The following is an 11,107-nucleotide window of genomic DNA, read 5'->3' on the forward strand; positions in this document are numbered from 1 at the left end:
CTCCCCAGAGCCCCCCGAACGCTCCCTTGCTCGCCTCCCCCACTTACCTCCCACAACCTGGCTGAGAGCTGTGTATGCGTGCCTGTCTGTAGCTAACAAAGAGACCGCAATAAAAATCCTCATAGGATCTCTCTTGCAGCACCAGGCAGGCTCGGCCACAGCCCTGGGAGACAGGCTGCTAACCCGGGCTGCTCCCCCTCTGCTCCCACAGATGAGGGGTGGCTGTTCACACACGTCACATCTGCCCCCTCATGCCCACGGCCACGGGGTGCCCGATCAAGGGCTTCTCCCATCCGCCCTCCCGACTCCTCGTTCCATCTGGGGCCGCCCGAGTGGCATTTTCTGTGCTCTGAGAAGCATTACACTACAGAGTACCCACAAACGCGCCTCCCTCCCCTCAAGAAATCCATTTCCGCAGCAGCAAGATGCCTGCAAAATAGTTCCTTTGCCCCCTCCTCGCAGCACCGGCTTGGCTGCTGCACTGATTTTTTGATTTTTTTTTTTTTTTTTCCGTTTTGCTATTCGACTATGCTAGAGGCCTTGAGAAGCAGCGAGCTGCAGCCCCACGGCTGCGCAGCCCCCCCGGCTGGCACCCGCCGGCCGGGGAGGCCCAGTCAGGCTCTGCGCAGCTCCCACCCCGCAGAGATTGTGCGGACCGACCGCCTGCCCGGCCCTGCACCTCTCAGGGGATGCCTGCCCAGGGTCTCGGCCCCCTGCGGTGCCCACGCCGCTCTAGGGGTCCGCACCCACCTGCACCCGTGGCCGCTCTGCTCCTGCCCGCTCCCCTTCACCTCGGCCGCGCAGGGCCTTCCTCCTGCATGGCTGAAAGGCACCCAGACCGAGACAGCAGCCACCCCGCTCCTCTTGGCTACTCACCCTTGCTCTGGGAACACCAGTAACCACCTCCGCCTACGCGCTGAAACCCCCTCCTCTCGGGGGCTGCGGGAGATGCTGCTCAGCAGGGCTCCCTCCGGGCGGGTGGGCGACCCCGGCAAGCCCCTCTGCCCCTGGCTGCACCTGCAACTGAACAGAGGTCTCGGGCACAACCCTGCACCCCTCCCTGCGGAGACACCTTCTTCGCATCCCTCATCCCCACCCCGTTCTGGGGAGAACCACCATGTTCTTCCGCTGCCTCGGCCCGTCTTCCCCACACAGGCTGCTGCGGCCGCAACCGCGGCCGGCCCTCCCTCGGCCCCTCGGTCCGGGGGGCCGCTCCCTCCTCCGGGCTGCGGCGGCCCTGGGCACCTCCCTGCGGGTCTGCGCGCTCCCGGCCCGAGTTGGCCCTGTCCGACCGGGCCTTGCGAGCCCTGGGGACGGCCGGGGAGGGGAGGCCGTGGCCCCTTCGGCGGCGGGGAGAACGATCCGCCCCCGCCCGGCCGGCCCGGAGCCGGCGGCCCGAGCAGTTTCTGCACGGGTGCCCGCGAGGCTCCGGCCGCCGGCGGGCCGGGAGGAAGCGACCCCATAGCATGCAACCTCCGGTCCCCATGCGACACACCTGCTGCGGCCGGAGCCGGCGGGCTCGGGCAGGGCTACGGCCCGCGGCGCGGCCCGGCCCCGCGACGGAGGAACATAATGGCAGGAGGCTGCGGGGCTGGGCGCTGGGGGTGGGGGTGCTCGGCGGCACAGATGGGGAGACGCTCCCGTGTGATTCCGTGTGGAACGGCTCCCTGGAGAGTGCCGGGGGCGGGGAGGCTGCGGGGCCGCCGAGCGCCGCGGGGCCGGGGCCGGGGCCGGGTCGCGGTCTCCCGCAGCCCGGGCAGGTCGGGGGGGTTTCCGACCGGTGCCGGAGGGAAGAACCACGCCGGCTGCCGGGGCCGATCTCCGCAGCGCCGAGGCCGGCGCCGCCCGGGTGCCGTGGGAGACGCTGCCCGGGACCCGCCGGGCGCTGCCCCTGCCCGAGTGCCTCAGGCCTCGAAGGGTAGCCAGGGGTAGAGCCCGCGGCCGCTGCTCCGGTTCCAGGCCAACAAAGGACGGGAGGAGCCACACGCTGCCAGCTCTGGCGGTTCAGCCCCTCTGCCGGCGCTGCGGCCGCCGGGCCCGGCCGGGGTCACCCCCCCCCCCCCCCCCCCCCCCCCCCCCCAGGTCCCGGGGCGCGGCCGGGAACCGTGTCCCGGAGCGATGCTGTCTTTCTTTCCACACCCCGTTACCCGGGCACTCTCGGGCCTGCCTGCACAGCGCCTGCGGCCCGTGCGCTTCCTCTGACCAGCTGCCTTTGTTGGCTGCGCAGCATCCTGGCGGCATCGCCATTGCTAGGAACGGCAGGACGAGATCCCTCCCTCTCTCTCTTACCACCGTGCAGCAGCATTTTCAGAATGTAAAGTTTTGCACGCGAATCGCTTTATTGAATCATACTAATGGCTTTAAATACATCCGTCTCAAGTTTATGCTATGAGCATACAGTATTATACATATTCTAGATAAAATTAGGCTGGTGTATTAATGCCTGTTAGGGAGGCAGCAGAGTCCCAAAGGCCTTCTGCACAAGCACAGCTCCTTCTGGGAAGCTGCCCCAGAAGCTGTGCCCACAGGTGTCGGTCGGGCAGGAAATTATCCATCGGGCCATGCCCTGGCTGCTCCAATCCAGCCTCCGGGTAAAAATTCTAACTTATTCCAATTAACTAAAACAGCAGCAGAACACAGGTTCTACTGATTGTCAGCTGTGGCAATCAGTGAGTCTGACAAGTTTATAGAATTTGAATATAATAAATCGATTTAAGGATTTATATAAAAGTGGATTTGTGCACTAGTTTTACTATTCAAGAAGGGCCATGCAGTTCATTTTGCACAAGCCTAGGGATCATGCTGCAAGTGACTTGTAGAATTAGTCCATGATAATTACAACACCCTATTTCTTCCCAATTGACCAGTAAACCAAGTTGATTAAAGAAGTGAAAATTACACTCTCTTTCCTTGCATTGCATTTCTGTGGTCAGCTTGCATAATAGCATAAAGAAGATGGCAGCTGCTACTACTACTGTGGTATTAATATCTGAAATGTTAATCGATTTCACAGTTTACACATGGCACAAAGGTCCTTGTGCGTGCTGCCTTTCACACAACTCTACTTGTTTTCCTTCTAGACAGGTGTCCTTGACGTCTCCATGGGAGAAAAAGTCTGTCACCCTACGTATTTGACTTAGAAAATATAAAATGAAGAGAATTTTAAGTATATTTTACAAGCCATGCCAGGCTGATAGCACTTCTCCAGTATTTTTTTAATTCAAGCACACAAAGTAACAGGTGTCCCCTGCAGTGTCACTTCTGCATTGGGAGGAGTTTTTGGCATATTGACCTTATGTCTTAACTCTGAAGTCTTAGACCAGAGGTCCTGTTCAGTCCCTCAGACACTGTGCCACATAATCCTTAGAACCTGTTGTGGAAGCAGTTCTCCTTGTTTAGGTTATCCTGTTTTATCCCTTGGCTTTGCAGCAGCCAGGATCAAAGTCCCCAACCCCAGTGTCCTTGCATGGACAACCTCTGTCCCGACAATGAAACCATCACCAGTGGATCCTTCCAGCTGGACTCCAGGTGTGAGACAGGATCTCCTGGTCACCTGTGCTGACACCTGCAGAGTCCCATAGCTCATACTTTCTCTGGGAACCAGGTAAATCTTGAGCCCATCCTTTTCTTTTCCTGAAGAAATGCCTCCCGTGCAGCCTGCTGCTCCTTCTGAGCAGTTAGCAAGGAGTGCTGCCAATTCAGAACACTTTGATGCTGCAGTGAATGCTGAACTTGTGCACAATAATAACTTTTAAATTATTTAACTTCTAAGGATTTTAAGGCTCGTGAAATTCAGGACTCTAAACAGTGGTGTATTCGTCTCATGCCTTCTGTACAGGCATCAACTGCATCAAACAGAGCTACAGAGTTTCTGCGCATTAAAGATGTGCTGGGGCCAAAGAGGATTTTGCTGGTGGATTGACACAATAAAAACTAAAGTCAATTTACATTTAATTTTTTTTAATGTCAGAATAAATACTGCCTTTTTTGTCCTTCCTACTTTTGGGGAGGACAATAACAAACCATTTCCTTTCTGGCTAGCAAAACATGCTTAACTTAAGCGAGAAGGGTAAAATACAGATTCCATATTTCCAATCCTAAATTTGTTTTCAGAGTAATAGCTTTACAACTTCTGGCAGGTGCTTAATAGTGTCTGTTAATTCCATTGCTTTTTTCATCATGAAATTTCTTGTAACATATGATCAACAAGAGCAGAGCAGAAGCTTGCATTTCTTGTTTTAGAATACTTATATTTTTCTTCTTACCACTATTTAGAATGCAGTATTTTCTAACCACGTATATTTAAACATTCAATATTTAAAAACCAGCTTGCAATTAAACTTCCCCTTTTCAGATGTTCCTATCACTAATCTCCAGGTATTTTCTTGGAAAAAAAAAAATGGTTTTCCTTTTCTGGTTATTAAAATATGTCTCCTGTTACATTTTGGACTAAAACCTCCGGGATCGCTTTTAAAAAGATGAGATTTATTAAAAGAAGGTGATCTCATAGGAGATAAGATGAAGGACTTTGGTAGGGAGAAAGCTACAAACACTGCCCAGAGCTGTGGAACATCTCCACAACAGGCAGCTTCCCCCAGATTTAAAGAACGTGTTCACAGAAATTGGCAATTCATGTAATCCATCCGCAGGAGAGAATCTTTAACTACAGAGTGAACATTTGCAATGCCCAAGTAGCATGAAGAGTGAGAAACCCTAACGACTCTCAGGATGTTAAATGCTGTAAAAGCCCAAATACTGCAATGTCTTGAATGACAAGAGACTCCCATTTTTAATCATTTGTAAAAGAGATGCTGATTTAGATATAATACAAAGCCAGGAGGATTTGTCAGGGCTTAATTATATTTTTTTTCTGGCTGTTAACAAACCAGAGCAAACTAAGCATTATCCAAAGAAATCAGTTGGTTAGTGAGGATCATGGGCTTAAAACTGCTCTGTGAGGAGTTACAGTCAATACCTCAGTTTTTCCACATGTACTGAGAGGTATGAGGTAACACGGTGCTGTGCCATGCTGAAGAGGCCATGGCTCCTTTCAACAGGCAAGAGCAGAGTACACACACCTCAGGCACTCACCTACATATGCACTATAGTATGAAGTGTAGTTCCAGTGGGAAAAAAGGGCTTTTCTCAAAATCTGCCCATATATGAGACTCAGTGTTGCACATGCTACAGGCCTGGTACACAGGCCATATGCCTGCAGCACTTGCTGGCTCATCCTCAAGCTGCCAAGTGGTGACACTGGTGTTCATGGCAGACAGCTGGAGGCACTGTCACAGGGTTAAATCTGTTGGCAAAAGCATGCCTTCAAGCCCAAGCATTTCTAGATATGAAATAGGAAAAATGAAATCGAAAAACTTGTATGACTTGATTGTGAAAAGCTGGAAAGGCATTTCTAATGCACAGGAGTACCATTTTTGGAGAAATTGAATACTCCCAGAGGCGGGGCAGCCACAGCTCCTCTGGGCAATCTGTGCCAGTGCCTTTACTCTCCTCACAGGGAAGAATTTCTTCCTTATTTCCTATCTAATCCTGCCCTCTGTCAGTTTAAAACGGTCATCCCTTCTCCTGTCACTACAGGCTCTGGTGAAAAAATATGTACCCTAACACTTTATGTCTATATACACCGTTTATAGAGCATCTACCACCCTGAGGCTCCCCTGAGCACCGGTCACTCAGTGCTGTGAGTGCACCACACCAGTATTTTAACCAGGTCAGCAGCTCAGGGTGTGCAGGCAGGAGCTGCTGAGGGACAGCGCACACCTGATCACAGCCATCTGCCCAGCAGCACAAGGAGCACAGCCCCAGGCCAGACCTGGACCTGCATTTTCCCAGGCAACTCAGTTTTTCCCAAACTCAGTCCCCCAGCTGCTAATACAACACAACCACAGGCATATTGCAGAATGCAAGGCTGATGGATTTTTGAATTTTCCGTGAGCACTGTGCTCTTTTCCACTTATGAACACCTTCTGAGTGCTGGGCCAGAACCCCTCAGTCAGTTCCTCATTAGGAATTAGCCACCTGCATGATTAACATCAGTACCACAGAGCTCAGCAGCCTGGCACACTGAAGAATGCCTGTTTTGTTCCCTTAACGTGCCATATGTATGGGGCTTTCTCCTTCCTCCTCCTGATATTTACTCAAGTATACGAGGATTATTTCTGAATTATTCATCATACAGTATCTGATTAGACTGTGGCGGTGCCGGTTCCCACTGCTTAATGAATGAGCCATTAGGCTTTTGCAGATGGTGCCATCAACAGCTCCTGTGCTGTGTGTTCCCTGCATTTAGCCAGCAAAAGGAGAGCGCTGAACCTGAACACAGGGTGGGAGATGAGTAATACCCATGCAGTGATCCTGCAAACCACACAAGCAGAGCAAGTGTTGCTGCAAAACTTACATTTTGTTCTAGGTGTTATCTAATACAATTTTCTCCGAAAATCTTGGTGTAGCTGAGCATATATCCTTCCAAACTACTCAATACATCACTTCAAGCAGTGAAGTAAAGGACAGAAACTGCCAGCAGTTTACGTATACGTGGTCTTGCAAGGTGTGACAACTAACATAAGTCATGGCATGTGCTGCCATGACTTATGGGCGTGAGCAGAGGCAGACACCATCTGTGTGCTCCAGGCACTTCTTTCTCAGAAGAGGAGACCAAGAAGTGAGAGAAGACACTGTATTCCAGAACCCAAGTGGGTGGAGAACAGACACAACAGGCACAGGTGCACCCTTGCTTTGGGAGGGTCTTAGGAAGTGGGAGACACTGCATAGCTCTGGGTGTCAATGAGCTTGAGAAATCCATCCCAAATCACACAGCTTGGCAGGGTTCCTGCTGGTCACTTGGGGCTGGCACCTGGACAGCTGGGGAGAGGAGCGCTGGGGGTGATGCCGTGTGACACAAGGGGTGCTGCCTCTAGGCAGGAACGGGCACTCAGGACCAGCAGCAGGTGTGCTTGCATTTCTACCTTTCCAGAGCCTACCCTGGAAAATGGAATAAGCACGTAATAAAAGAAGGAGGAATCCAAGAGTGATTTTTCTGCCACTTTTCCTCTGTTTACTTCAGGAAACACTGTCCTCACAGATGAGGGTGGCAGCAGCGGCTCAGCCTGGCTGTGGTTGCTGATTCCAAGCTGCCTGTGATGATCTTCCTACAATGGAAGCAAAGTTAAAATCAAGGCGCCTTGCTGGTTTGTGGCCAGCATGGCCAGGGAGTCTTTCAAGCACTCATACTTTCCTTGCTGGTCCTTGGCATCCCCTGCTGGAGAAAGGACATCTGATTCATCCCCACCTACTGAAGATGAGTCAGGATTATACAAATTCCATTTAGTTTGTGTAACAACACTACTTCCCGTGTTGCAAACTTTCCTGTCTGCTGCCATAAAAGTCTACTGAACAAATCCCTGAACACACAGTGATCAGCAAGAGATGCCCCCAGCTGGGGCTGGTGGCTGGCATGTCCTGGTTTTTTGTCCCTAGGACAGACTGGGGTTGTTTTCACCATTTTAATTTCTTTCAAATTGCAAATACTGCTGCCTCTGCACTGATTCTCCCACAAGACAGAATTTAATAACAGCTGGCTATTGGCTGCAGATCAAACAACAGCTTGTTGGCAGCTTCTCTCTCCTGCCAACCTGACCCCCAAGGTCTACTGCAGGCAGTCCCCTAGCCCAAGGTATATGTCCTGTCCTTGCCAGTTCACTAGATCCTTACTGGGCTTTGGCATTACCCACGCTCCAAGGGTGACTTTGCCTGTGTTAGCACGGCGACAGGGAGGCAAGCTGCTGCGTCCCCACCTGCTGAGTGCTCTGCTACCCCACACAAGTGTTAAAAGTACCCAACAACCTACACCACCAAAAATATTGTAGAGTACACCTGAGTCAGGAAAAGACTTGTGCTGGCATACCACACCACCCTGTGGCATGCCACACTGCTCCTCGGATGTGCCTGCACTAGGGACAACCCTGTCCCATTCACAAAGGGAGGCAGGAGACCAGGATGATCTCCTGGGTACAGAGGAGGGGAGAGGCACCAAGGCAGCATCCAGCCCCAGCCCTGAGGGTTTCACTGCTCAGCAGCAGCCCATGCTTAGTTCCATCAGTCGGATTAGCGGTCTTGGATGGCTTTGCCCTCTGCAGTACAAAAGGGCAGGTGGGCAGGCTCTTGGCTTGTTTCATGTGAAAGAACAGGTACAGCAGAGTTACCTGCCTGGAAGGGTTCCCCGGTGACAGAGCACGGCTCCCTGTGGGGCACAAGGTGTGGGGGCACACGTTCCCCCAGCTGCTCTGCCCTGTTACCCCCAAAAATTGAGCGTGGATTTCCCATGCAATGCAGTGGCCACCATGAGCCAGTGGCAAGGCACCCGCTGCTGTTACTAGTGACAGTGCTGGGGCCTGCCTGCACCTGCTTGGCCAAATTATAGGCTCACATTGTCTGGGGGAGGCTCATCCTCCCTTCCAGCCCCAGGGATCTTTTCTTTTTGTCCCTTCACCTCTGAAACTTCTGCCTCAGAAGTTAGGCTCCCATGCAGCCACCATGCAAGGACTGGCTTGGCTTCAGATTAGCCAAAAATCTCCATCTTGCACTGCATGGGTGCAAACAGTAATGCAGGCTTAAAAGGCAACTGCTGAGCATCATCTCTCTACTCATGAGATTTTTGACTACTTCTTAGAGCCGTCCACAAATGTCTGTCTTACATAATTAAACCCACTCTAGTTTGCGATGCATCAGAATTCTAATTATACCTTTTGTACCTTATATATACACCACAGTTTGAACATCCTAGGGCTGGCAGGCAGATGGAGTTTAACAGGAACTATCCCATCAACAGATGCTACTACCGAGTTCTCTTTGCTCAGTCTGGGAATGAACTGATGGGCAAGGCAAGAAAACATGTTTTCTTACAGAGCCACCATCTGTCAGTTTGAGAAGCTGCTGTCATCAATGACTCAGGATCACTTGTATAAGGAAAAACATTACTAATACCATTCTCAAGACAGCCCTATTATTAACCATATATTATATATTAACTGTATTGTAACTATTGACTAGCATCAAGACTATAGCAATAAGAAAATACTGTAACTAGTAAGTCTAAAAGGAAAATAACTGTAAACAAAATTAGTTGAGAAAGGGCAGCTATTTCTCTTGGGAACCTTTACGTAACAAACCTGGGTTTAATCCTTCTTTGCTGTCATATTCTGTTAAGAGTTATTGCGTGACATCAGACAGAGCTTTTCCATTTGTGGAAACTTACAGTCTCCACAAAACAATAACAAGAAATGGTTTTTGTTTATCAGAGCTTATAAAGAAAAGGAGGGATTATTGGATTGCCAGCAGCAGAGACGAGGAGTTCCCATGGATTGTTTTATAGAACAGGATGATGGGAGGTGTAAAGGTATCCCCGCACATGCAAGGTCGTAAGGGCCCACTGGGCACGTGGCTCTCCTCAGCAGATTAGAAAAGGAAAAAAGATGCTGATGGCAAGGCAACACCAGAGTGGAGGGTAAAACACCTCATTCCAAGTAAAACTCACTCCAGCTGGCAAGCGGCTTGCTCCTGCATATCTCACCACAGGAAGGCATGTTGTACCCATGTTAAAACCTGGATTATTCCAGTGCAGACAGCAAGAGAGAAACTAGCAGGGAGGCTCTGCAGTGGTAATGAGTCCCACCTCTGATTTATGTGCTGGATGGAGTGAGGTGCAAACAGCTGCAGTTCTCTACCTGCCAGCATGGGTAAATGGCTTGTCATGAAGCACAGCTATTTTCTGATTCAAATGACCCCACTATTTCCACTAAAATAAGAGCTGGTAATCCAATGGGTGTTTCAAAATCGTGTTGTCTTGCAGCTGCAACACTGAACCAGAATCTGCAGCAGTTTTCTGCATATCCCTAAGGCAGGTGTGAAACAAAGCCTACAAAGCTTTGAGAATCAGCAAACCAGTATTTTATAGCGACTCCATACCTTCTTAAAAGACTGTTATGCTTCTTACAGACCAAAAAAATAATGGATTTAGTACGTTGTGAACATCTCAAAGCAGTCCTGAAAAATGTCTGGACCAATCCTGGTCCTGCAAGGCAGGTCTCATGCATACTACTGGCATTCAGTAGAAGGAGAGAGGAAAAGAGCTGACAGGCACAAAGAAGACAGGATGTGAACAGAGAAGACTCCTGGGACTGCTTTAAACACCTACAGCTCTGGCAAACAGCCCATTCAGAGGGGAATAATCCGAGCAGTTTCTAACAGGCTGCCTGATGATAACCCACAGAATCACAGATCAATGCCCTACCTCTGTAGGCATTGATCTTTTCTCTGTGGTGACCACTGAGAGGACCTGAGGGAATGGCCTGAAGTTGTGGCAGGGGAGGTTTAGGTTAGATATTAGAAAAGGATTCTTCCCCCAGAGGGTGGTAGGATACTGAACAGGCTTCTCAGAGAATGGTCACAGCCCCAAGGCTGCCAGAGCTCCAGGAGTGTTTGGACAATGCTCTCACAGGGTGTGACTCTTGGGGATGGCCTTGTGCAGGGCAAGGAGTTGGACTCCATGATCCTTGTGGGTCCCTTCCAACTCAGCATAGTTGGTGATTCTGTGACTTGTGCTGTCCTGCCATGCACAGTCAACATCCCTCTTCATACAGGATGTCAGGAAGCAGAGCTGGCTCATGTTTAGAGAGATGAAATAAATCATAACCACCATGTTAAGTCATCAGAGAGCCCAGGAAGCATCTGAGAGCTGCTTGATCTTATGTGTAGTGAAGTAATTTGCGTAACAGGTTGAAGACTTTTCATCCTAATTGCAAGTGACTTTGAAAGCTGAAAGCAGGGTGCCAGCAGATTCTGTCTGAAGGGCAGATGGGGAAGGCCTGCCCACTTCCTCCCACATCCGCTGCAGATGCAGAGGCTGGTCGCTGTGGTAACACACCCCCACAGGGATCCGGGGCTCCTGCTCACTGAGTGCCAACAACAAGGATGGGAGACAGCATTTCTTCTCATTAGCTCTTAAAATAAGCCTGGTATGACTAAATTGCTGCAGCAATACCTTAGGAATTAGTAACTGCCTAATTGCCACAACATGGAGGTGTCCTCACTG

The 11,107-nt window shown here is 50.7% G+C and overlaps 1 protein-coding gene across 4 annotated transcripts in view; it reads right to left on the reverse strand.

Annotated features, from left to right (window-relative positions):
* ZNF532 (zinc finger protein 532) overlaps nucleotides 1–1,670 on the reverse strand; it is a 34,252-nt gene extending 32,582 nt beyond the window's left edge. For 2 of the 4 annotated variants that reach the window (XR_007200697.1, XM_048290482.1), the window contains exon 1: nucleotides 877–1,451. The gene's annotated coding sequence lies outside the window, so the exon portion shown is untranslated. Of the gene's footprint in view, nucleotides 1–47; nucleotides 680–876; nucleotides 1,452–1,495 lie in introns of those variants that run through there. The other 2 variants (XM_048290479.1, XM_048290481.1) reach the window with 2 other exon arrangements.
* Nucleotides 1,671–11,107: the final 9,437 nt, after the last annotated feature.

This window comes from Corvus hawaiiensis, chromosome Z (genome assembly GCF_020740725.1).
Source record: "Corvus hawaiiensis isolate bCorHaw1 chromosome Z, bCorHaw1.pri.cur, whole genome shotgun sequence".
NCBI classification, from domain to species: domain Eukaryota; kingdom Metazoa; phylum Chordata; class Aves; order Passeriformes; family Corvidae; genus Corvus; species Corvus hawaiiensis.